Source organism: Eriocheir sinensis, chromosome 23 (genome assembly GCF_024679095.1).
Source record: "Eriocheir sinensis breed Jianghai 21 chromosome 23, ASM2467909v1, whole genome shotgun sequence".
NCBI lineage: Eukaryota > Metazoa > Arthropoda > Malacostraca > Decapoda > Varunidae > Eriocheir > Eriocheir sinensis.
In genome coordinates, this window is record NC_066531.1 from 17,480,671 (window position 1) to 17,507,043 (window position 26,373).

At 41.9% G+C, this 26,373-nt stretch overlaps 1 long non-coding RNA gene across 1 annotated transcript; it reads right to left on the reverse strand.

The window, feature by feature from the left end:
* Positions 1-13,009: 13,009 nt before the first annotated feature.
* Positions 13,010-15,382, reverse strand: LOC127002521 (uncharacterized). Its single transcript, XR_007756311.1, has 3 exons — positions 15,273-15,382; positions 13,492-13,682; positions 13,010-13,119 (listed from the first exon to the last, which is right to left on the reverse strand). It is a non-coding gene; the product is annotated as an uncharacterized LOC127002521 (long non-coding RNA).
* Between the last annotated feature and the right edge of the window lie 10,991 nt (positions 15,383-26,373).

Sequence of the window (26,373 nt, forward strand, 5' to 3'; positions counted from 1 at the left end):
TCTGGTAGTCTGCGAAAGTCGAACCAGTTTGTGTTACCACGTGACTTGGGAAGATTCAATCTCTCGTAGGCCTGTTGATGGACATAAGTGCATTTTGCTAAATTTTCAAAACGATTTTTTATTATTTTAAAAGGATGTATATGTACTATTGATACATAAAAAATGTGTACTATTCATTTTTTTAAAGGCTTTAAAAAGGTGAAAGCCTTATCAGAAGAATATCAATTTTGTTTATGGCTAAAGGTAAATGACAGCTGCTCAAATGAACACTGACAGAGACAGGGTCACGTTACCAGGGAAGACCCCAGGTCGAAAAATCTAAAAAGTGGTTCATCTTACCCCACTTCCCCCTAACTAGGAGCTCCGAGCCAAAAAATATATTCAGTCCTCAGTCTTACACACACACACACACACACACACACACACACACACACACACACATACACATACACACGTACAGTGTAATTCAAGCAAACATATCTAAATTAAAAATGACCGTATCTCGCTTATTTCCAAAGTCAAGTTTTTTTATTAACAATCAGCAGCGGACGGGAAAAAAAATTGATAACCCGACGGGCCTGACGTGTGGGGTGGGCAGTGGAGAGAGAGAGAGAGAGAGAGAGAGAGAGAGAGAGAGAGAAAGCAAATCATCCGTCTACTGACCTGTATGTCCTCACTAAACAGGGAAATCACGAACGGTAGGTATAATAATTTATGAAGAGTAACGAGCCTCCATTATGGGAGGTAAGGGTTGCATATGACTTGCGCTACACTGTCGTGTCATCCTGACAAGATGTTGCATCACTTCCACTGTACCCCTCCACTAGTGGTGGCAGCGCTCCACACGTAGGTACGAAGCAAGCACTTAATTTGTAATATTTGCTTTGTTTTGTGTATGCAGCTCAGCGTTTTAAGGAAGTAATTGTTTTGAATCCTCGTAAACTTCATTTTCAAGAAAATAAAAATGTATAAGAAATGCATTGTAATTCTCAGACAACGACGTTGTTTGTTAACGCGCATCGGATCCGGGGACGAGTAGGTTTCATTGCTTGTTTCTCCAACAGAAGTTCAGTCATCTATAGGCGATGGAAAGTTTTCAGATTCCGCCATAATCAACTTTACTTTTTAACTCTTAGCGGGTGATATTTTCTCAAATAGTCTCCAAAGCAAATACCCTTCACTCATCGTTAATCAAGTCATACTGAGTATACTATTCTAAGGAGACCTCGGGTAACCTTGTCCCAGGGAATCAACCCCAACGGCCGGTGACAACACTGCAGGGTGGCGCACGGCTGCCTGAGGTGACGGAGCTTACATATGAGGAGTCCGGCGGTAGTGGCGCGTGCCCTGTCGTAAGTGTAACCATTACGTACCCTTTGAGGCTCCTAAATACTCTTCCGAACGCATGTGACCAGTTGTTGTGTCGCGTGTAACCTAGATTGACGCAGCGACGGAGAACACCGATTCCTGGTAAGTACTTCCGTGGGTTGCCTCGTAGCAGCACAAGAGGTTTGTACTGATGTTTCTGGAATAAGAAAGTGAAAGGATTGTATCATCTACAAGAGTACTTCCTTCCGTGTATAGTTATGTGAGCTCGTAAATTCCACCGTCGGTTACAACAGAAGCGGCAAATCGTGTACACTGCCCCTTTTCACCCCCCCCACCCCACCCCCTTTTTCGTTGCTTTTTTACGTTGCTCAACTGGCAATTAGCACTACCCCAGCTACCATCCCCTCCCTGTCTTTGGCTTTACAGTGCCTAAAGTCAGGGATCTCCATGACCAATAACCCAGGAAAACTACTGTTGTACAATCGTGGGACACAAGTGTTGACACACTGTCCACTGAGTTTCGTTCACCGGCCCCGACTTTAAAATATATACACCGCATGGAAAGAGGCTAATGTTCAGATATGTCACTACATATACACTCTCCATAATTTATTATATATGAATTTGTCAGTTGTGCACACTGATAACAAGTTTGTAATTTGTGGAGGAAAATGTCTCTTTTTACATTTCGTTCAAATTTAGTCAAGGACAGCTACTGTTGTTTAAACGCTATTATGCATTTGAATAAATGTTGTATTCATTCCTGCAACGTCCTCCCTAAGAAAATACGAAGAAAACATTGATAACTTGCACAAATATTCTGATATGATCTAAAAATATATAATGATGAAACCATTTAACTCTCGCTTGACAATGTTATGTAATGACGTCATCAACCATGCCAGCCGGCGCATTTAGGAAACTAGTAGGCTATTGTGAATTGAATTGAATTACAAACCTATTATTTTGCATTTAAGAATACTAAGCGATTCGTTTGCATTTATGAAACTAAGCCATTACTTTGCATTTACGAATACTAAGTTATTATTATGCATTTAAGAAAACTGCTATTATTTTACAGTAACTTTTTTTGGTCAATTTACGGTTTCACCCAACCAACGATTTTCTCACGTGGTTCATGTTTTTCTGGTGATAGATGTTGAGAATTCCGTGATTTTGTTCCTCATTTCCGTCGCAAATGTCTACTTTTCGAGTTATGCCTCTTTTCAAGTTATGCCTATCCCCTTCCCTAAACGATCTTGGGGGACCTGTGGGAACACGGGGTTTTTGGGTGGGGGAGCATGAAATCGACTAATATGCATTTCAAATGAGGTCGAGAAATCAAGAGAATCGCATTAGAACACCAGTGAAAAGGCATAGCCTACATTTGTTTTGGTTGGAGCGGGGAAGCGGCCATTGTGATGTAAGCAGTGTTGCCAACGATCCGCTATGGGTGAACATCCCATCCTGATCTGCGTATGCGCGGACTTTGTTTACATACACAGGGCGGATTATTTTCGGCACGGTACCATGTCTTTTCTCGCTTACTTATTGTGATCTGTCCCACCCGAGTTTATATTTGTTTTTTATGAAAGTAAATGATGACGTATGTTTTGAATTTGGAAAATGCGTGAAATATGAAAGTTGATTCCTGCACCTCTTGTATGTCAGCAAATGTGATAAATGAGATAACCTGCACCCCTTGTATGTCGGTAAATGTGATAAATAAGATAACCTGCACCACTTGTAGGGGCAAGTTTGGACGCCGTCGTTTGTTTGTGTGTGAAAAATCCCAGAATATTTTATCACCAGCTGATCTATTGGTAAGGGTCTGATAAATTCGTGTTTATAGGAGTACTGTGACTCCTAATTTCATGTGTTATTGCATTATTCTTTGGTATTACTCTGTGCATGAGTCTGACTACTGAAACATTTTCCTGCACCGCCATTGTTCCGCTGAGATTGTTGTTAACATTTTCATTGCCCTTGGGGCAAAACGGCCCACTTAACAATAATAATTATTTTTTGCTGCTAACTAACTCACAACTTCAGTGAACAAAGATAAGGACAAAGTGTTCTCTGTTTCTATTATATGAATATTAATTTTATGTTCAGGAAGGTAATGTCACTTTTCGTTCGTGAGTTCATGTTGTTCATGCTATTGAGCAAAATAACAATTATTTTTGTAATGCATGAAGAACTTTTATGTTCAGAAAGGTAATTTCACTTTCACTTGTGAATAGTTTCATGGGAGTTCATTGGTGTTCATGCTATTGAGCCACAGATCATTTATTTTTGTAATGGAATAAGACCTTGATGTTCAGGAAGGTAATATCACTTTTCATTTGGAATTCATTGTTGTTCATGCTACTGAGCCTAAGAGCAATTGTTTTCTAATGGAATAAGAACTAGATTATTTTAGTTTTGTTAAGTAATCTTTCTAATGTGATTATCTGTCAAAACGTATGTTTGGCATGTTATCAAGCATTTCCATATGAGGGCCATTTTGCCCCATACGTGAGGTCCGTTTTGCCCCGACCGTTGTACAAAATGGTCCACTTGTGGCTATTTTATTCTTTTAATTCATGAGTAAAGGATCCAAAGTAGTTCTTCCAAAGAGAGTTTATTTTGTTTAATGATGAATAAAGATTGCAAAAACACCAGCTATCTCTGAATATACTACAAAATTGATGCAAAATCTGGAGTGAAACCTTAAGGGTGCCGTTTTGCCCCACCTTCCCCCATGTCGGTAAATGTGATAAGTGAGATAACCTGCACCCCTTGTACGTCGGTAAATGTGATTGGTGAGATAACCTGCACCCCTTGTACGTCGGTAAATGTGATAAATGTGATAACCTATACCCCTTGTATGTCGGTAAATGTAATAAATGTAATAACCTATACCCCTTGTATGTCGGTAAATGTAATAAATGTGATAACCTATACCTCTTGTATGTCGGTAAATGTGATAAATGTGATAACCCTTGAATGTCATCCTGGAATTTGGCCATTCTCTCATAAAAACTAGCATGCTGTATTGCCGCCATCTTGCCTGGACAAACTAATATCAACACTCTGTGATAGTAAACATTGGGTTCTGCGCATGCGCAGATCAGGATCGGATAGACTAAAATACATTGATGAGATTTATCGCCACGCCGGGCTGCCCACAACATTTCCTCCCGTCACTCCAGAAACACAGGCCGAGGACCGCGAACTTGTTTTCCACTGGAATGCCTCAGATTTGCTACACTTTTTTGTGCTGTCTGTAGCGCCGGTAGGGTTTTTTGAGGGGCGTTATAGACGGCCCCAGCCTGTTAGTGGCGCAAGCTAATTTTATTTATGGTGGCTGGCGTGATGTATGACTTGCTTGGCCCATGCTGCCTCCCGGTGCTCCTCTTGACCGAAGTTGCTGAAGTTAAGGTTGATTGAAGATCCGGACAGCATGCCAAGTGCCTTCCCACCCCTCAACTTAGCCACAGCCTCTTTGACCTCAACCAGAGAGGATGAATTTTCGTCAGTGGGTGGGTCAGCATCCACCACTTGTAACCTAGCAACTGGAAGCTGCCGACGTGGAGAGTCCACCATGTACAGCTGCTCAAAGTTTTCAGCCCAACGTGCCCTCTGCCCATTCATGTAAGACACGAGGCAGCCGTCAGCTGTTCGGATAGTGTTCACCTAATAAGAGGGAGACTTGGAGCGGAGCATCTTCACGGCTCGATAAGCAGGTCAGGGGTCATTCGCATTTAAATGGCCCTCGACTTCCTCAGCGAGACTCCTGACATACCTCTCCTTGTCTCTCCTCAGGAGAGCTCTAGTCCTACGCGACAGAGCCCTGTATTGGTCCCGCTTCCCAGCAAGTCTGGCAGCGCGACTCTCCTCAATATTATCCAACGTTTCCACCGAGGCAAAGGCACTCCTAGATCTCGGGCGCACACGCCAGGTCCTTCAGCCTCTCGAGATGGAACACAGTAGTGTTCCATCTCGAGATTCTTTTTGACCTAACATGAAGCTTGAGTGTTGCAACAACAAGCCTATGGTCAGTTGCAAAGAACGCAACACTCCGGTAAACCCAGCAGTTCTGAAGGATCCTCCAACGAGTATTTACGAGAATGTGGTCTATCTCCTTAGCTACACCTCCGGCATCGCTATATCAAGTCCAGCGGTGACTGAGTCGTCAGAGTAACGGCTCCGTGTTCAGGAGGACGCGAGTTCAATCGCCGCCCGGTGCCACCAAGCTGGGATTTATCAGCCGCCGCCGAGTGGCTTAAAACTACCCACATGCTGTCCAGAAGACCACCTATCATCCCGGACTCTAGATTCTAGGATCAAAGATGAGCTCTGGGAGGGCGGCATGAGCCAATGCAAGATGGCGCCACTATAAACACTCGCCTGCGCCAGAACGGGCTGGGCCGACCATCAGGACCCACCGGAAAGAAGCCTTGGACCGACCATCAGGATCCACCGGGGAGAAGCCTACCGGCGCAATAGGCCGCAATGTAAAAAAAAAAAAAAAAAAAAAAAAGCTCTGGTCTCTGGTACCAGGAACCCGCAATTATCAACTTTCTGGATTTTGCAAAATTCAGGAGGAGAGAGCTGTTGATGTTCCTGGTACATTTGCGGAAATGAGTTCCTGTACCCACTGTGGTAAGCCTTCCCTCCAACCGGCAACGTCGCAGTAGTGCTACTCAAGTGTTGTTGTGAATAAACGATGTTCGTCGTGTTCGGCTGTGAGTGGCGGAGAGGTTCACTGCTGTTCAGGAAGTGTAAGGGAGGCTTTATCCATAATTAAGAGGTGAAAATAAATGTAGCATGTGTATGTAACACATGTTAAACCAAGATATCACTACAAAATAATAACACCAGAGAGAAGACGAGGCGTATTATCTAGAGTCGAGACTTTGATGTTCCGCTCCTTGATCAGCATTCACGTGTGAACGTGTGCACTCTCTCTCTCTCTCTCTCTCTCTCTCTCTCTCTCTCTCTCTCTCTCTCTCTCTCTCTTTCTCTTTCTCTCTCGATGGAAATCCGATATAATTTTCTCACTTTCTAAGAAATCCGGCCACCTTTTTTTAACCAGCCTCTCACATACCTTCGCAACCACACTAGTGAGTGATACCGGTCTGTAATTTAATGGGTCCGCTCTCTTGCCTCCCTTAAACATCGGTACAGTACTATGTTTTCTCTCTTCCAATCTTGTGGTACCTTTTCTTCACTCAGAAAGGCACTCATTATGGAGTGCAGTTTCTCTGCAAGTTGATCACTACATTCTTTCAAGATCCACCCTGATACTCCATCCGGCCCCGTCGCCTTTCTTACATCCAATTTGTTCAAACTTTCTTTGACCTCCTGCACCGTTAACTGAATCTCTTGCATAACCCTTCCTTTTTCCTGGCCCGGGGGTTGTACAAATTCTTCTTTTGTAAAATTCTATGGAAGCTGTTATTCATCACCTCTGCCATCTTTGCTGGGTCCTCATATGTGGTTTCATCCATTTTCAGTTTATCGATTTTTTCTCTATTCTTTAATTTGCCGTTCACACGTCTATAAAATAGTTTGGGTAGGTCTTTTCACTTGTCGATTATATCTTTTTCATATTTCCTTTTTTCTTCTCTTCTAATCTTTGTATATTCATTCCTTGCTTGTTTGAAATCGTTCCACGAGTTGATTCTTCTTCGTCTCCTCCATCCCTTCCAAGCTTCCTCTTTTCTCTTTCTAATTATCTCGGATCTCTTGTTAAACCACTCCTTTTTACCAACATCCTTTTTGCTTACCTTGGGGACATATCTATTTTCGGTTTCCTTGTATAGCTTTAAAAACGCCTCCCACTTATCCTGTGTACTCTTGGCTTTGAACAGCCCACTCCAATTTGCACTTTCAAAAAAGGTTATCATGCTAACAAAGTCACAGTAGTTGCTTCTCCCAATTTTGTGATTTTCTTTTCGGTCAATCGTTTTCTTTTCTGATACTTCAAATTCCACAACCTCATGGTCACTCTTCGCTATTGGACAATCTACATTAAGATTTTCTATTATTTCCGGCGCCTTACTAAATATATACCAGGTCTAGTCTTGATGCCTCGCCTTCTTTCCCGAATCTGGTATGTTCCTTGATCCACTGAGTCAGCACATGTTCCACTGCCAGTTGCAGGAGTCTTCCTCCCCACGACTCGTCTGCTCCCTGCGTCTCCCAATCCTCCCATTCCACCTCCATGCAGTTGAAATCACCCATTATAAGTATTATCTCACACGCCCTCAATATTTCATCCTTGCAACTCACCGTCTCTTGTATCATTTGTTTATATTCCCGCAACCCCATACGCTTGTTCATGGGGGCACATACCCTACTACATAATGCATCCTCCTCCCTTTAGCACCCACAATTTTCACTTTCAACACCTCTGTCAAGTCTTCACCCTCAATTACCTCCTCCACCCTAATGCCTTTTTTAACCATCAACATCACACCTCCTCCCTGTTTTATCTTTCTGTCTCTCCTACATATGTTGTTTGCATCTTCTCCAATCCCCACCACCTCAATTGAGTCACAACTTAGTTTCCGTCAGCCCCACAATATCAGGTTCTTTGTCTCTCAAATAGTCGTTAATTCTATCCACGATGAAACTATTCCATTAATACTCGTATATGTCACTTTCCACCCTTTCTCCTTTTCTGTAGTTTTATTCCCTTCTTCCTCTCGACCCTATGAACTATTTTCTCACTTTCATATCCATTACTCTCCAAAAAAACTCCCTTTTCTGTTCTTGCGATCTCTTCTCATTTAAATCACGAACCTCACCTCTAAAGGCGGCTTTACACTTGGGAATTCGCGGCTGGAAATACAGGCGCGGCAGCATTTTTGGTATGGGTCTGGGTCTGGGAGCTCTTCTCGCGGCAAGTTCTCTGCAGCTGAGCGTGTCCGTCTTGTATTGCCGACTGGCGGCCAGGTAAACAACATGTCCGCGCCAATAAAACAAGAAATGACAGATGCAGATAACAAGATTTGGAGCCGGGAGGCCGAGGTGGCATTGCTAGAGGAAGTGAGACAGCATCGACACTTGTGGGACACACAAGATAAGCTCTACAAGAAGCAGAGTCTGCGCAAAACAACTTTTGAGAGAGTGGCAGCAACATTGCGGGAAATGTTTATCTCTTTGCGAGATATCGAAGGAGGTATAAGGAACGGTTATTTTCGTGTATTATATAATCACACTATGTAATGCCTGGGGGTTGGGATGGCATGTTCCTCCCTTCTCCTTTGTTGTTAAATGCAACAATAAACAATCAATCAATCAATGAATACTACTTATGATAAAACTCGTTTACTTAAAGTATTTCTACAATATTAGGCTGATGGACCAAAGTCATTGTGGTTTTAAGATATGGTAGTAGCCTTTTGGGGTGTCTGGGGTGAATTCATGCCCTTGCATTTACTAGCAGTTTACGTCTTGATGCTCCCGGCGGCTCCTCCCACGTGTGAAGGTACTTTCTCCCGAGAGCATCCAGCCGGTGTAGTGTCCGTCCGTGCCCCCCTATATTTGAGCGGTCCCCGATTTGTTTGTAAACAAAGCCGACCACGGAAATACACGGTGTAGTGTCCGTCCGTGCCCCCCTATATTTGAGAGGTCCCTGATTCGTTTGTAAACAAAGCCGACCACGGAAATACAGGGATGCACACTGTTTTTAATAAAAGTGAAGGGAGATGCATATATTTAGCTGGTCGCCTGTCCGAGTGTCCCTACATGTTTTCTTAATTTATGTAACAGGGAAAACGCTACTACCAGTAAAGAAGATGAGTGGAGATATGTGTGCTTGGGTGGCTGCCTATCCTAGTGTCTCACATGTTTTCTCAATTTATATAATAGGAAAACATTACTATCAGGAAAGGTAAGGCTGGTCGCTTATCCTAGAGTGTCGTACAAGTGTTGTACGTCTTTACTAATACAACAGGAAAACTTTACTCTTGGTAAAACGTAGGGTATAATTTAGCAATAGTGGGTCCCCCTATATTCCTTTCTCATCCACCTAGCCTTCACAGACTAATTATGTTCTCTTACCTGATGAACCCCCCATCGACCCCCAACCTAAGGTTTATTAAACAGACCCCATATAATCTAATGGAGGAGCTTCACTTTCGACCCCCCTTCCATAGTATGTGTGAAAACATGTGTATGCCTAACAAAGCTATAATAAATGAGTTAAGTAATGTGAGTTACTTGTATGTAAATATTATACGATTCCGTTAAGGGCTGTCCCTCTCTCATCCACCCCCCAGCCCCAACAAATTAATTATGTCCTCTTTCCTAGCACTCCCCCAATCGACTCCCCCCCATTAAGTTCATTAATTAAAGACCATGTAACTTCCTAATGATGGGGGGGGGCTTTGACTGGATCACCTGAAGATCCGCCACCCCACAGGGACCACCTGAAGATCCGCCACCCCAAAGTGTCTCACCTGAAGATCCGCCACCCCAGATTGTCTCACCTGAAGATCCGCCACCCCAGATTGTCTCACCTGAAGATCCGCCACCCCCATATTCTTTCACTTGAAGATCAGCCTGACATTCAGGTGATAGGTTAGGTTAGGTTAGGTTAAGTTAGGTTAGGTTAGGTTAGGGTAGGTTACGTTAGGTCAAGTTAGGTTAGGTTAGGTTAGGTTAAGTAAGGTTAGGTTAAGTTAGGTTAAGTAAGGTTGGGTTAAGTTAGGTTAGGTTAAGTTAGGTTAGGTTAGGTTAGGTTAGGTTAGGTTATTACGATAAGTTCTCCACTCGTCACTGTGAATAATAGACTCTGGTCGAACCACTTTAGATACAATGGGAAGAAGAGTGGCAGCATCTATAAACTGAAGATCTGCCACCCCAGATTTTCTCACCTGAAGATCCGCCAACCCGAGCGCGGCTGGGGTGGCGGATCTTCAGGTGATCCCTTTGACCACCTCAATCCCCTCCCATAGGGTGTGACCGCCATATTACAAGACAAATTCTGGGGCCCTTTGAATGTCACTCACCCCTAAACATTATTTCAAGACTGCACACTCACCATCGCCCACAGCACTCATATTATTGGAGCATTTGAGGGCAGGCCATGAGGGAGGCCTCATCCACCAAGGTTTTCATTCTTCCCTTTGGGGATCTGAGGAAATCTGGGAACAGTAAAGCTGTGGGAACTGTGTCACAGTGTCCTTGTGCACCAGGCAAGCAGGTTCATACCCACCACTGGCTTAATAGCCAGACTCAGGGATGAGCACTCCACCAAGCACTGCCACTGTGTATGCTCCTTACTTTATCCTCTTCCAAGCATAAGCATTTATGGCCCATACTTCACATCTGTACGAAGCAGGAGCAACTATTCCCTCATACATTCTCATTTTGTCTATGACTCACCTCTCCCTTTATGAAGGCTCCAGAGTTAACATCAATAATTATACTATAACAAAACTTTAGTACCTGTTCCAGTGTTTCTCCCTTTAGCATAATGTTACCTGCAAGGATGCAAACACACACACACACACACACACACACACACACACACACACACACACACACACACGCAAAAAAAAAAAAAAAAAAAAAAAACACATTTACTTATTTGTGATTTACAGGACCCAAGGTAAGCTCTGTGTGTGTTTAATTACTACCTTGTTATGCTTTATGGGAGTGGAGCTCTGCTCATGCTGTCCTATCTCCATATGTACAAGTCAGACAATTGTAGATATAAAAACAGGACAGCATGAGTGTAGCTCCACTCCCATTAAAAAAAACAACTAGGTAAATACACACACACACACACACACACACACACACACACACACACACACACACACATTGGGAGTAACAGTTACTGAAAATTTGACTCCAGACAGACACATTGATAAAATTAATGGAGAGACGATGAATTTGTTAAAAAGAATAAGAATGGCATTCTCATATTTAGATGAAGGAATTATACAAAAAAGTTATTGATTTCCATGATAAGACCAAGATTGGAATATGCAGCAGTGGTGTGGTCTTCTCATATAAAGAGGAATATTATAAAATTAGAAAGAGTACAAAGAGCAGTCACTAAGATGGTTCCGGAGTTGATTAAGTTGACCTATGAAGAGAGATTAAACTTAAAAAACTAACAACCAAAATATTATGCCTGAACTGAGATACATGACATAAGAAGACAGAATAAAGAAATTAAGTTGCCAACCTAGGAGGAGATAAGCAAGAGAGATTTGATTAATATATATCAAATAGTCAGCCAGATAGATGTGCTAGATAGAGATGACTTAATAAAAATTACCCTGGAAAGGCAGTGGTGGACATAGAAAAAAATCTGCAAAACAAATTTGCTAAAGAGATGTTAAGAAATAAAGCTTCCTTTATATAAATGTTGAAGGGGAACAAACTGGAAGAGTCAATGGTGGAGACAAAGTGTGTTCATCAGATGAAGTCTAGATTGGATGAATGTAGGTATGGCGATGGGACAGTAGGAGCTTATATCAGGCCCTGTAAAGTACAAATAGGTAAATACACACTCCTACACACACACACAGACATATAAGAAAGGACAAAGACTGTTAAACCCTTCAGGAAGACCTAAATAAAATTTGGAGGTGAAGCATGAAATGGGAGATGGAATTCAATATAAGCAAGTGCCATGTTATGGAAATGGGAAAAAGTGAAAGAAGAACAAGGTGGATGTATAAAATAAGGAATGCTGCTATATTAAAGAAAGCACGTAAAGAGAAAGATCTGGGAGAGATAATGCAAGACAATAAACAACCAGAGTGTCACATAAATTAAGTATTTGGTGAAACGTACAACATGGTAAGGAATATAAGATCAGCATTACACTACATGGATAAAGATATGATGAGGAAATTAATTGCAACCATGATCAGACCAAAATTGGAGTATGCAGAGACAGTTTGGTCTCCTCACAAAAAAAAGGACTTAAGGAAATTAGAGAATTCAAAGGACGGCAACTAAAATAGTACCAGAATTGGGAGGTATGGCCTACGAATAAAGATTAAAGGAAATAAATTTACCAACACTAGAAAAAAGAAGAGAAAGGGGAGATCTAATCCAAATTTATATATTAGTGAACAAAAGATATGAAGTAGACAATGAGGAGCTATTAATTACTAACGAAAGAGACTAACATCAGGAATACAAGACACCATAGTAAAAAATTGAGGAAAGGAAGATGTTTGAATGATGTAAAGAAATATAGCTTCCTGCAAAGAAGTATAGAAGTGTGGAACAATGTAAGTGATGAAGTAGTGTTGACAAAGTGTGTAGCCTACACAGTTTTAAAGAAAAGTCAGATAAATACAGATACAGAGACGGGGCTACACAAGCATAAGCCCAGGCCCTGTAAAACTACTAGGTAAATACACACACACGCACGCACAGATGCATGCACGCACGCTAGCACGCACGCTAGCTTGCACGCATGCACACACACACACACACACACACACACACACACACACACACACACACTCAGGCACACACACACAATATATATATATATATATATATATATATATATATATATATATATATATATATATATATATATATATATATGTATATATATATATATATATATATATATATATATATATATATATATATAGGCTTTGCATTTAACTTAGTACATTTTGCAGAAAACTATGAAAATATCTTACCAATAAGGTCCATTCCCACAACTTCCATTGGGAGAGATACCTTGATTTGCTTCAGGGTAGGGGCTTGGGTTTTTATTGGCTCAAAAGTCTGGCAAGTTGGACATGATGATATCTAAATGAGAAAAAGTAAATAAAATAATGTACGTGATGAGTATGATCACACAAAGACATAACCACTTCTGAGACACATTGCCAAGATCAGCCACTAAACTTGAATTGGCATGCACCGATGATATCAAACTATAAACTAACATGAGAATTCTATGGTAGGTACTGTGTTTAAGTACATTAAAACTACTAGAAATGAATGGTTATTGCAATACAAGTGTATTAGCTGTGTATCCAGGAGCAGCTTTATGAAGGGAAATAATCTTTCACTCTAAGAATGCTTTTAATTTTACGATCAGTGTTGTAGAGTCATGTTAGCAAGTATATTTAATAAAATTTCATAACCTTAATATGCTTGGAGGTGTTGTTAACTTACATAATTCTCAATGTCTTTAGTCATGTCTTTCCAGAAGTACAAGTCACCAATGGCAGCTTTTGTTTTCACTACCCCCCGGTGACATCCACTTACTACATGGTACATCTTTAGAATTTCATGGACTTCACCAGGGGTAGTGATAACTTGTACCCAGACATTTCTTCTTTTCTGGAATTTATGTAACTTGTTCTCTGTAAGACAATGAAAAACTACATGTAAATATAGGTAGAAAAGCAATATGGAATGTGAATGAAGGCATAGAAAATATATACTTAGAATTAATTTTATTGATTCAAGTGATCAGTTGTATAAACCCTACTACACTGGATACTGTGGATAACTAATAACTCTTTATGTAACCCAATTACTACTGGAAATATTACTGTAAACTGTACTATTGTTTGTATGTATTCATAAAAAATACAGGGTATTCCATGAGTACAGTAGCATCATAAGGATTAAGATAGCTTAGGTAAGGTTTGGAAGTCTGGGTTTTAGTTCTGGACAAAACAGAGTGAAAACTTATTTCTCACACTAGATAAATTCAGATGTGTTTAGGAGTTATCTTGCGGTAAAAGTACACTATATACCCTATGAAAGTGTGCTTGTGACCCTGTGGTGGTGTTCTCTCACTACCTGTTCTACTGTAATTACCCCATCTTCAAAGGCTCAAGCGGCTGTAGCACATGCTCTATAACTAACCTAACAGGGTGGGCTTTGTCTCGCTTTCTCATTATCCACAATGAATAATCTGAGTAATAGCTTATAACAAAACCAAGTAATTTTGCATTTGTATAAGTACCCGCAGTTGTAGAAATACGTATGTTGTGGTTGTGTTAAGGGTCATGCATGATTACTTCAGCAGGCTCTCTGTTCTTTACTCCTACCTCAGAAATTCTAAGTCCTTTTTTCTATAGAAAACCTACTTTTTCTTCCTGTTTTCTTCATGAAGGTTATGTATATGGCACTGAAGGTCTCACAGTGACCCTACATAATCACTGTCAAACCTTCAATTTCCTTTAAAAGTGATTTTTTCGTAAAAAGTTTTTTTCACCTGACTTTTTTATCTTGACAAATCTCTGCTATTCTCTGGCTTCCCCCGCCCTAAAACCCCTTTCCCATCATGTCCCCAAGTTTGCTGGGGCTGAGGCAGGATGATAAAGGAATATAGGGAAACCACTATTACTCAGATTTACAGTTACCATTATAACTGAGGAAAATGCCAGGTGGCGTACAAAATGTTGCTGATATTTGAAAATGTGAAGGTTTTAGCAATACATGTTAAGTGAAATAAATTAATATAATAAATTAACAATGTGCACTGAATGGTCTAATACACCTAACTTAACCTAACAGGTGGGTTTGCTCCCCCTCAACACTGTCACATGATCACTGACCTAACCTATAAAGGGACAGCTACTAACCAACCCAGGTGATCATAAACCAAATATAACATAACCTTGTCTCCCTCTCACGATAATTAACTAAGTCTATAAGGGAGGGTCATTGAACCTCTCACAAGATTATTAACCAAATCTATTTATGTTTAACTAATCAAACAGTGGTATATTCCAAAGGAAGAGGGTTTCTTATTGTTTATACATATGTTGGGCGATTCTTCTTTTGGCTCTAAATATCTTCATAAGAATATACTTAACTACATAACTGTTATGAACAAATGTTTTATATAGGATGTCCCACAACGTGTTTGTTGTTGGCTGTCCTAGGATGACCCACAACATGTTAATATAACTTTCTGAAGGCTTAACAAGGGCACTTACCTTTCATCATATATACTGCCTTCTGTCTCCTCACATTTTTTATCTGATTGCGCGTTAGTTCTGGAGGATAGTGGCCATTTAGCAATAAATATTGCACAGGGCATATTTCATCCCTGCACTGCCGTAGCCTCTCCTCCAAAGACATTTCAGTGAGTTTTGACATGCTGGGGGCGCGGACGGATAGCTGTGTTGATAAACAATCCTTTGTTTACAAACACCAGCTTCTGGGCATGCGCACAGCGCGCGGGACCTCTCAAATACAGGGGGGCACGGACGGACACTACAGGTCTAGCCGCTAGATCGTCGCGGCTGTATTGCCGGCCAGGAATTGCCACGTGTAAAGTGTGTGTGTGTGTGTGTGTGTGTGTGTGTGTGTGTGTGTGTGTAATTCACCACGACCTGATCACGCGTTGGTCGTAATCGCCAGCAGCAGGTACCCTCCCGACATGAGCAAGTGCTCTTTATCGTCGATCTATGGGTACTGCCAGGACCTCACACACCACACACACCATCCCCTTTGCTCAAGGGGGGATAGTAACCACTCCTAGTCAACGGAAAGAATCCGGCCTGAGCGGGCTCAAACTGCCGCCCTGTCAGACCGTGAAGCCTGGGAGTGTGTGTGTGTGTGTGTGTGTGTGTGTGTGTGTGTGTGTGTGTGTGTAGTTCATCACACCCTGATCACAGTCTCTCTCTCTCTCTCTCTCTCTCTCTCTCTCTCTCTCTCTCTCACACACACACACACACACACAGAGAGAGAGAGAGAGAGAGAGAGAGAGAGAGAGAGAGAGAGAGAGAGAGAGAGAGAGAGCAACTTCAGCTGGCCGTGCAATAAGCCGGAGTGCCTTACTGCACCCACACCTCACTATCACCTGTCATCCTCGTCCATGTAGCTATCCAGTCTACTCAAACCAAGCTACCGTCGCTGCACTAACTATGTGATTGCTTAGAGAGAGAGAGAGAGAGAGAGAGAGAGAGAGAGAGAGAGAGAGAGAGAGAGAGAGAGAGAGAGAGAGAGGCGGGCCACACTTGCCATGGAGGTGGGCGGAGTTTGAGAGCCAGCCGGCAAATCAGCGAGGAGTGCGGCGCGGGGCTAGACAACTGTACCTACCATTGTAAATATATAAAGGATGTATAAAGGAATTGTACTGTACTGTAGTCATGCCCTGCCTGTGATTCTTCTGTCTCTTCCCTGCTGCAGGATAATGTCTGAGGGCGGCAGTCGGGGCGACGTGGCAATGAGGGTGATCGCGAAAGTCTACAGGCCGGGGGTCACGCCGGAGGAGATGGTGGTCGGCTACAACGAGTGGTCCGAGAACTACGAGGAGATGGTGAGAGAGAGAGAGAGAGAGAGAGAGAGAGAGAGAGATGCCTTCGGTACCAAGTGCCTACGCAGAATCATGGGTATCGCTGGAATGATTTTGCGTTAAACCGGCGACTACTCCTTGAGGTCCGGGAGTGAAGTGATGAGGCCCCTGGGGTACCCACCTGTAATCACCCGCTTCCCCGTCCCCTTAGATGATCTGGAAAGGTGGGTACCGTGGCCCCGCCATCACGCTGGAGGAGGCGCTGCGTTGGGTACCCCTGGAGCGGCGAGCTAAGGCCAGGGTGCTGGACGTGGCCGCTGGGACGGGCTGCGTGGGCCGCGAACTCCACCGGGAAGGCTTCAGGTGGGTGCCGCAGGGCCGCAGACAGGGGATGTCCGGTCACCATACTTAAATATCCTCCAGTCCCTCCTGCCTGCTAGTGCCTCAGCCTCAACACGAGTCTAACGCCAAGAGATGAAGATGATGTGTTGGAAATTACAGCTGCTTGTGTAGAGGCAGGGCCGCTGGGTGGGAACTGGGAGCGGGCAGGAGCGGCATTACTATAGTCCATCAACTCTAATTTAAAATTGAGCCCTGTGACTTGGCCCGGGGAAACCCCCATTGTTTATAGATCTAGCGATGACCTGCGCATGACGTTTTGTCTCACTGTTAGTCTGTACGTTATCTATTTATGGAATTTACATACATTCATAATACGACTGCGTGGTGTTATGAATGGCTTGGGATTAGAGGGATTGATTGATTGATTGATATAGAGTTTCTTTCATGGCGCCGCAACATCTTGGTCATATGGCACCGGAGTAATAAAATGGAAGGCAAATAATTAAAATAATCTAAGGGTGATAAAAGTTATTAGGAAGATAGTTTTGAAATGGTCCATTCAGATATAGCACTAGTTTAAAATATAATAAAATGTTTATTAAAAATGCATTAGTGAAATACAAAGAACTTTCTATGAAGAGACCCTACAAGAGATGGAGGATGCCCATCTCCTGCAGATACCCATGACGTCATGTCCAGGGGTGAACGCCTTTTCACCCAGCATTAGGGAAAGGAAAAATTCCCATGTACATCACGACACCGGGAGAGGTACTGCTCTCGCAGATCCCGCAGACTGGGGCACTCGACCTGGGATTAGAGGGAAAGACAACGACTCAGTAAACCTTCCATATCACTTGGCAACGTGGCTCATGCAACGTTGCCGCGTGACGGAACTTGGCAACAGGCGCCAGGCCGCACCATTCAACGTTACGCCACAATGGACAAATGAAGTAGATCTCACTCTTGCGCCCTGCGCAGCCATGCAGAGAGAGAGAGAGAGAGAGAGAGAGAGAGAGAGAGAGAGAGAGAGAGATAGCCACCCTCTCTGAGGAGAGTAATGGAGTGATGTGGCACCAGCGCGGTCTCGTGGGGAATCCTTGTGTCGCGCCCAAGGGCTCAAGCTAAAATCGATAGGCTATACTATGTTAGGAATTAGGCCAGTTAACCGGGGGACTAGACAAATTAACTATTTCCCTTATGGAACTAGTCTGGGGCCGAGAGTTCAAGCCAAATATGAGTATCGTCTGAGCTCAAATAAGCCTTGGATGGTACTTGAATATTTCGGTCATCGGCTCCCAAACCGAGACAGAATTAACTTATTCACTGCCTGAAGACTAACCACATTTACCATGAAAGGAATAACAATAGTGAAGCGTTTCCTTTCATGAAATAATTACTAATTGTTCTTGCTGAATTAAAATAAAGAGCAAGGATATTTTAACCTATGGAAACAGAGAGGAAAGCCACGCCATCTGGCGAGAGAAATTAAAAATATCGCTTCAGACCCACGTGGTTGGTTTTCTCTCACTCCACCACCGGCCTTCACAAAGTAAAGACCAAGGCACTGCAGCCCACCCATTAACTCGGACGCAGTGTACCTTCTATTAACTGCCTGAGGGATACTACACCCGGCAACGAGACTTCAGAGACAACAATATCTTTTGAAACCCGCTTCTCAGCTAAGTGCCCTCAGCAGTTATTTGAGACACATTTTTACTACACGGATCCGGTAGGATTATTATTTGTTCGACTGTCTGGAGTTGCTTGTTGGATACCTTCACCACCTAAAAGCTGGTAAGCACTTGTTTGTTTGGGATTGTCTGACGGGTGTGTTATTCACTTTGCGAGTGACCCAACTGTTGGGTAGGGTAAATTTACTGATTCCCAACAACTACTACTAATGCTATAACTTCTACTACTGCTACTACTACAACTACTACAGCCACTCCCACAGGCACATCAGGGTTGGCATTGAAAAAACCCACCCAAAAAAACCCACCCAAAAAAACCCCCCCCAAAAAAACACTCAAAAAAACCCGGTCCAAGTGGGTTTTTTTGTTTTTTTTAAAAATGCATTTAACATAAAAAAGAAATTATAAATAACATCAAACAGGGTTTTTTTTTTAATCTTGAGATTAAGTTCCTGGTCTCATTTGCTTATGTTCTCGCTGTTACTTTGATATAAAGGATAAGGAAACAACACAATGAATTTCAATCTGGCCAAACTCTTTAATTCTTACATCTTCAATGTCATCCAGTGTCACACATTACAGTAACTGTTCATTTTCTTTTCTCAATGAACTTAAGAAAAATGAAACACACACACACACTAGTCTGAACTAAAGAAATCTTACCAGATTCTGCTTTAAATAAAAACTTTTCCTAATGTTATTTAGGGAAAAAATAAACAAACTTCAATTAATGACCCTCTCTCCCTCACAAAATATTGAAGTAACACACACCTAAGTCAGAACTAAAGAAATTTTTTTCATATTCTCCCTTGAATAAACACTTTCCTACAATTATTTAGGGAAAAAACTAAAGAGAAACTTCAGTTAATGACAAAAGAACTCTTCTTAATTATCTTTTAGTATCAGGCATCACTCACATCAGCATCAGTTCAGTACTCTTCACCATTCTGTATCTTGTTCTCCTTTCACGTTCAGGTATTTATAGATTTTCACTTGTTTTTCAGCTTTTTCACTACCCAATCTATTTATCATTTTATTCCATAATAGTCCAAATGAGGAAAACAACCTTTCAATTGGAGCTGAACTAGCTGGACATGAATGTATGGACCCTAAAAATGAACAAAATCCATCTGGCAATTTCTTCCCACTTTTTTTTTGTTCTGTTTCATGTTCATTACTTGCCACCACTTATCTGAGGAAAGGCTGGATGAAACAGATTCAGAAAACATATTGCCTGGGAAAATTTGAGTATCCCTGAGCTGAAATTCATACAATCCAACTGCATATTCAGGGTGGATTTCAGTGAGCCACTTCTCAGCTTGCTCTTCAGCTTCCGTCCCTAGATTTTCTCCTGTAATTTTAAATATAGCAAATTAAAACTGTGACATGTGGCATTAAGACATTGGCAACATTCTACTTTCAGGTTCACTTTGTAAAAATTGCTTTCTGCAAATAATTCTTCAGAAATACTAAATCAGCAGAATTACAACTTCTTACCTAAGTAACGAGGATCAGTCATGTAAGCCAAGTAATGAACAGGCTTCATGGCTTTCTCAAACCTATCCTTGATACTTTGATGATGATGCTGCAAGTCAGAATTATTGAGCAAAGATAGCCAGATGTGGACAGCATCTGCTAGCCTTGTACTGTCAGCTTGGAGCTGGGTAAAAAACAAAAATTAACACAAATTAATCATGTAATAGTACCAGTACTGTATTTATTTTATTGATATTTGATTATATTATGATTATTGGCAGACTGTCAGTGCTGTTATTATCAATATTGCTAGTATTAATACAATACCTTGTCTAGAGCAGTTCCAAAGTGCTTTAGTTGGGTCATGAGATGCTGAGCTTCCCGATATATGCCAACATTGTCAATAATCTGGCCAATGTTTGCAGGAAGCTCTGATCTTGTTGCCCCCTTATTTCGAGATAGATATTGTAGTTTGCAACATAGGACTCAACGCAGTCAACCTGGGAATTCCAACGGGTTTCATTTGGTAGCTGTGGCATTTTCCCCCCCTTCTCTTTCAACCATCCCTGTTAAATAGAAAAGCGTAAGCCTTCCTTTATTTGAATTTGTTAGGTTACATCTTAACAGTCAGTAAAGTCACGTGTAAACCAAAACTCTTTATATCAATTTTCAGGTACAGTATTCCATAATAAAAACAAATAAATAAATAATTTACTTACATGAGGCTGGTGGTGATTCCTGAAAAATTTGTTTACTTCCACTATATGTTTCAGGACTGAATTGGGGGTAACTACTTTTTCCAGCAAATTCATATGATGTGATGAGCAGCCATATGTTATTAGCCTTGGGTACTTGTTTTCTAGCAGTTCCTTCATTTTTACCATTTTGTTTTCATTGTCAGTACACACAGCAAAAACCTACAGAAGAAAAAAATTATTCTATTATTCTATTTCAGATGAAATTATATAATATTGCAGTATAATAGCAAGAAGGAAATGCTGATGTCTAGTTTGCTGTAAGTTCTTTGATTTTATTTAATTATATAGTTCTTTAGACTTTATTTTATCTTGTCTGTTTGGCAGCACGAAATTAATAATATGAATCACTATGGTAACTGATAGTGAAGGTGAGGGGCAACTTACTTCTTTATCAAAATGATCAGAGACTTCAGTAATAACTTTTTCTGTCAACTCGGCGCAGTATTCTGCTGTCTTCTTTGTTGAACCTGGGTCTGTTATATTCAGTAAATAAGCCTTCGTGCCATTGTGTACACAGTGAGCAATAATGGCATCATTTTTTACATTGCTCCACCCATCTTGTATTATGGTTAAAGTACTCCGGTCATCTGTTATTTCAGCTTTCATGGACTTAATAACTTCTTCATGGACTGTATCCAGTAGGTCTCCTGCAAGTGCTTTCCTATTTGGTGGTTGATAACCCGGACGTAGAAGCTCCACCAGTTTTGAAAACTCGTTATTTTCCACAACACGAAATGGCAGATTAGATCCAAAAAAGAAGCGAGCAACTTGCATGTCAATTCGTGCTTTCTGATCTGCACTTGTCCTTACTGCAAAGGCATCCATTGATCTTTGTCTTTTTACTGATTTGTGGGTTGACCCGGTTGAGCCTGAGTTGCCTGATGCCACAGATTCAAGGTCATCCTCGTCCTCAGAACCTTTTTCAGTGTTTAGGGATCTTGGTAAATCAAGTCCCTTACTTGCACTCCCATCTTTACTTGTTCCTGGAACCATACAAACAGCCTAATGATATTATATCTTAGCTTATCTATGATGCCTCGCTTTAACATTTTTGCTCTTATTCCATCAACTCCTGGAGCTTTACCTAATTTCAGCTTAGTCTTACCTACCACTCTTTTAATTTCTTTCCTTGATATATCTATCTGTTCTTTTACTTGACCACTCCCTTTATCGTTTATCCATTCCCCAGTACGAGATCTGTGCCTCCCTAGGGCCTAGTGTCATCTGGTGTCATAAGCTCTCCCTGGTGTCATCTGGTGTCATAAGCTCTCTAAAATAATCTTTCCATCTCTCCAAAACTTCCTTTTTCTCTGACAACATTTTACTCTCACCATCTTTTATTCTAGTATGTACAATCATTTCACATGTGCATCAAAATTGCCTTGAGTAAAATATTAATGATACTGTATTACAGTGTGAATCAGTAACATTATTAGTTTACCACACATTACTATTGCAAGCTTCAAGTATTAAACGAAACAAAATCCTCACAATTTTCAGTAACTCACCTGCCTTTTCCCTATAATGATCTCTCCTCTTGGGACATTTTTGGATGTGAGTTCTCACTCTTTCAATTTTTGCACTAATTATTTGGCTGCAGTATTTACAGGCTGCTTTGTGTTTTTCATTTTCTAAAATGTCAACTTCATTCCACTCAGCTGCCTTTTTTCTCCCACTATCAGCAGGCATTTTTGCTAACTGCTGTGGTCCTCTGATTCCTCTTCTGTCTGTATAATGGAAACAACACTGAGCCTCTGAGGAGTGAGGAGTAGGCTACTGAGTCAGCAGTAGCCAAGCCTGACCTGTTCAGTTCCTGTCCAGTTACCACTTACCCGTTACCGGTACCAGTACAGTACAAGTTCAACTTGTATCAACCAAGTGTCTGGCCTTCAGATAACACTTCAAACCTTTTATTTCACTTTAGATTACTTTTTTAAATGCTTATTTAAACTGATTTACATATAAATATGAATAATAAAAAAAAAACAATAAACCCAAAATAACCCAATAAAACCCAAAATAACCCAAAAAAACCCAAAAAACCCCAGTGGGTTGTGTTTTTTTTTTTTAAAACCCGGGTTTTTTCCAACCCTGAGGCTCATAGACGCTTTGGACCCGTCGGAGGGCATGATGAAGCAGCGGGAGACTGGCATCTATACCAACGACTTCCTGGAGTTTATCGGCAGCGGACACTCCACCGTGCCCAAAGGTATTAGTAGTTTTTTTTTTTTACATCAAAGGACACGGCTCAAGGGCAACAAAAAGAGTATAAAAAAAAGCCTGCTACTCGCCGCTCCCATAAAAGATAAAAGTAAAGAGTAGCCAAAATAGAGGTCAATTTCGAGAGCAGAGGTGTCTTGATATACTCTTCTTGAAATAAGTCAAGTCATAGACAGGGGGAAATACAGACGAAGGAAGGTTGTTCCAGAGTTTACCTCTTGCATAAGGGTTTTGGATAGTATAGGGATGAGCATGAGTAGAAAGTCGTGTGCAGCGGGGCCGCGGGAGGGAGGGAGGCATGCAGTTAGCAAGTTCAGAAGAGCAGTCATCATGAAGATATCGAAAGAAGATAGAAAAAGAGGCAACATAACGGCGGAATTTAATTAAGAGGTAGAAGGTTGTCAGTAAGAGGAAGAGAGCTGATGAGACGAGGAGCCTTAGACTCCACTCTGTCCAGGAGAGCTGTGTGAGTGGAATTATTGTTATTGTTGTTGTTTCATATGTAAAGATTAATATACGTATTTTTCTTTTACATTCTCTCTCTCTCTCTCTCTCTCTCTCTCTCTCTCTCTCTCTCTCTCTCTCTCTCTCTCTCTCTCTCAGACACATACGACTTGGTGGTCACCTCCGGCGGTATGGGCGAAGGTCACATCTCACACAGTGGCCTCGACGACGTTGTGCGCGTCGCAAAGAACGGTGAGTGAGTAAGTGAGCATGCGTGCCTGCGTGCGTGCGTGCGTGAGTGAGTGTGAGTGTGAAAGTGTTTTTACAAAAAAGGAGACAGCTCAATGGCACAAAAAAAAGAAACAATAATATAAAAAAAAGCCCGCTACTCGCTGCTCCTGAGAAAAAGAAAATCAAAAGAGGTGGCCGAAAGAGAGGTCAATTTCTGGAGGAGAGGTGTCCTGATACTCTCCTCTTGAAAGAGTTCAAGTCGTAGGCAGGAGGAAATACAGATGAAGGAAAATTGTTCCAGAGTTTAATAGCGTGAGGGATGAAAGAGTGAAGATGCTGGTTTAATCTTGCACAAGGGGTTTGGACAGTATAGGGATGAGCATGAGTAGAAAGTCGTGTGCAGCAGGGCCGCGGGAGGGAAGGAGGCATGCAGTTAGCGAGTTCAGAAGAGCAGTCAGCGTGAAAATAGCGATAGAAGATAAAAAGAGAGGCAACATCGCGACGGAATTTAAGAGGTAGAAAACTATCAGTTGGGAGAGGAGAGCTGATGAGACGAAGAGCCTTAGACTTCACGCTGTCCAGAAAAGCTGTGTGAGTGGAGCACCCTCCCTCCCACATGTGAGATGCATACTCCATACGAGGGCGGACAAGGCCCCTGTATATGGACAGCAACTGTGCGGGAGAGAAGAACTGGAGGAGACGATACAGAACGCCCAACCTCGAGGAAGCTGATTTAGCGAGAGTGGAAATATGAGGTTTCCAGTTGAGATTTTGAGTTAAGAATAGACCGAGGATATTTAGTGTTGAAGAAGGTGACAGCTGAGTGTTGTTGAAGAATAGCGGATAGGTGTTTGGAAGATTGTGTCGAGTTGATAGGTGGGGAAATTGAGTTTTTGAGGCATTGAAGGACACAAGATTTCTTCTACCCCAATCAGAAATGATTGCAAGGTGTGAGGTTAAGCGTTCTGCAGCCTCCAGTCTGGAGTCGTGTACTTCCTGTTGGGATGGGCTTCTATTGAAAGAAGTTGAATAATGCAGAGTAGAGTCGTCGGCGTATGAGTGGACAGGACAGTTTGTTATTGAAAGAAGATCATTGATGAATAACAAGAAGAGAGTGGCTGATAGGACAGAGCCCTGTGGAACACAACTGTTGATAGGTTTAGGGGAATAACAGTGACCGTCTACCACCGCAGAGATACAACGGCCGGAAAGGAAACTGGAGATAAAGGAACAGAGAGAGGGATAGAATCTGAAAGAGGGCAGTTTAGAAAGCAAAGACTTGTGCCAGACTCTATTGAAGGCTTTCGATATGTCTAGCGCAACTGAGAAAGTTTCACCGAAATGGCTAAAAGAGGATGACCAAGAGTCAGTTAAGAGAGCAAGAAGATCGCTAGTAGAACGCCCATTGCGGAACCCATACTGGCGATCAGATAGAGGGTTGGAAGTGGAAAGGTGCTTTTGAATCTTCCGGTTAAGGATTGATTCAAAACCTTTAGATATACATAAAAGTAAAGCTATAGGGCGGTAGTTTGAGGGATAGGAACGGTCACCCTTCTTAGGCACAGGCTGTACAAAGGCATACTTCCAGCAGGAAGGATAGGTAGATATTGATAGGCAGAGACGAAAGAGTTTGACCAGGCAGGGTGTCAGCACGGAAGCATAGTTTTTAAGGACAATAAGAGGCACTCCATCAGGTTCATAAGCCTTCTGAGAGTTGAGGCCAGAGAGGGCATAGAAAACATAATTTGGAAGAATCTTAATAACGGGCATAAATGTGTCAGAAGGGGGGTGAGTAGGAGGAATATGCCCAGAATCGGCCAGGGTGGAGTTCATACAGAAAGTTTGAGCCTTAGAGACAGATGAGACGGCAGTGCTGCCGTCAGGGTTAAGGAAAGGAGGGAAAGAGTAAGAAGTGAAATTGGAGGAGACATTTTTGGCTAGATGCCAGAAGTCACGAGAAGAATTAGAAGAAGCAAGGTGTTGACATTTTCTATTGATTAAAGCAGTTTTGGTAAGTCAGAGAATAGATTTGGCCCGATTCCGGGCTGAAATTTAAAAGCCATAGTTGGCGGGAGTTCGAAGGATCTGGAACTTTTTGTGAGCTGCCTCTCTATCTTTAATAGCACGAGAACAACCACGATTAAACCAAGGATTTTTAGTATGAGGAGTAAAAAAAGAACGTGGAATGTATGCCTCCATTCCAGAGACAATCACCTTTGAGATGCGCTGGGCACACACAGAGGGGTCTCTCTCCTGGAGGCAGTAATCATTCCACGGGAAATCGGAAAAGTACATCCTCAGGTTGTAACGGTGTAACGCTTCGTTGCGGGGACTTGTGGGCGTGAAGGGAAACTCTTGCTGTCTTAGAAGAAATATATTCTTAACCTAAGATACAGCGTAGCGTGGGTGAGAGAGACGAGACGCTAGGTGTGTGTCGTGCGAGCTCTCTCGAAGGAGTGACGAGTTACAGAGTGGAAAATAATGAAGTTACAATTGGTCACGTATGTCAAGGTGACCTCTAAGCTTGATGAAATGCTTTGTATACAAACTGATATGGTAAACACTGACAGCTGACATTCCTACAAGGTGGTGTGATCTATCTGTCGTGTTTTTTTTTCCATTGATATACTACAAT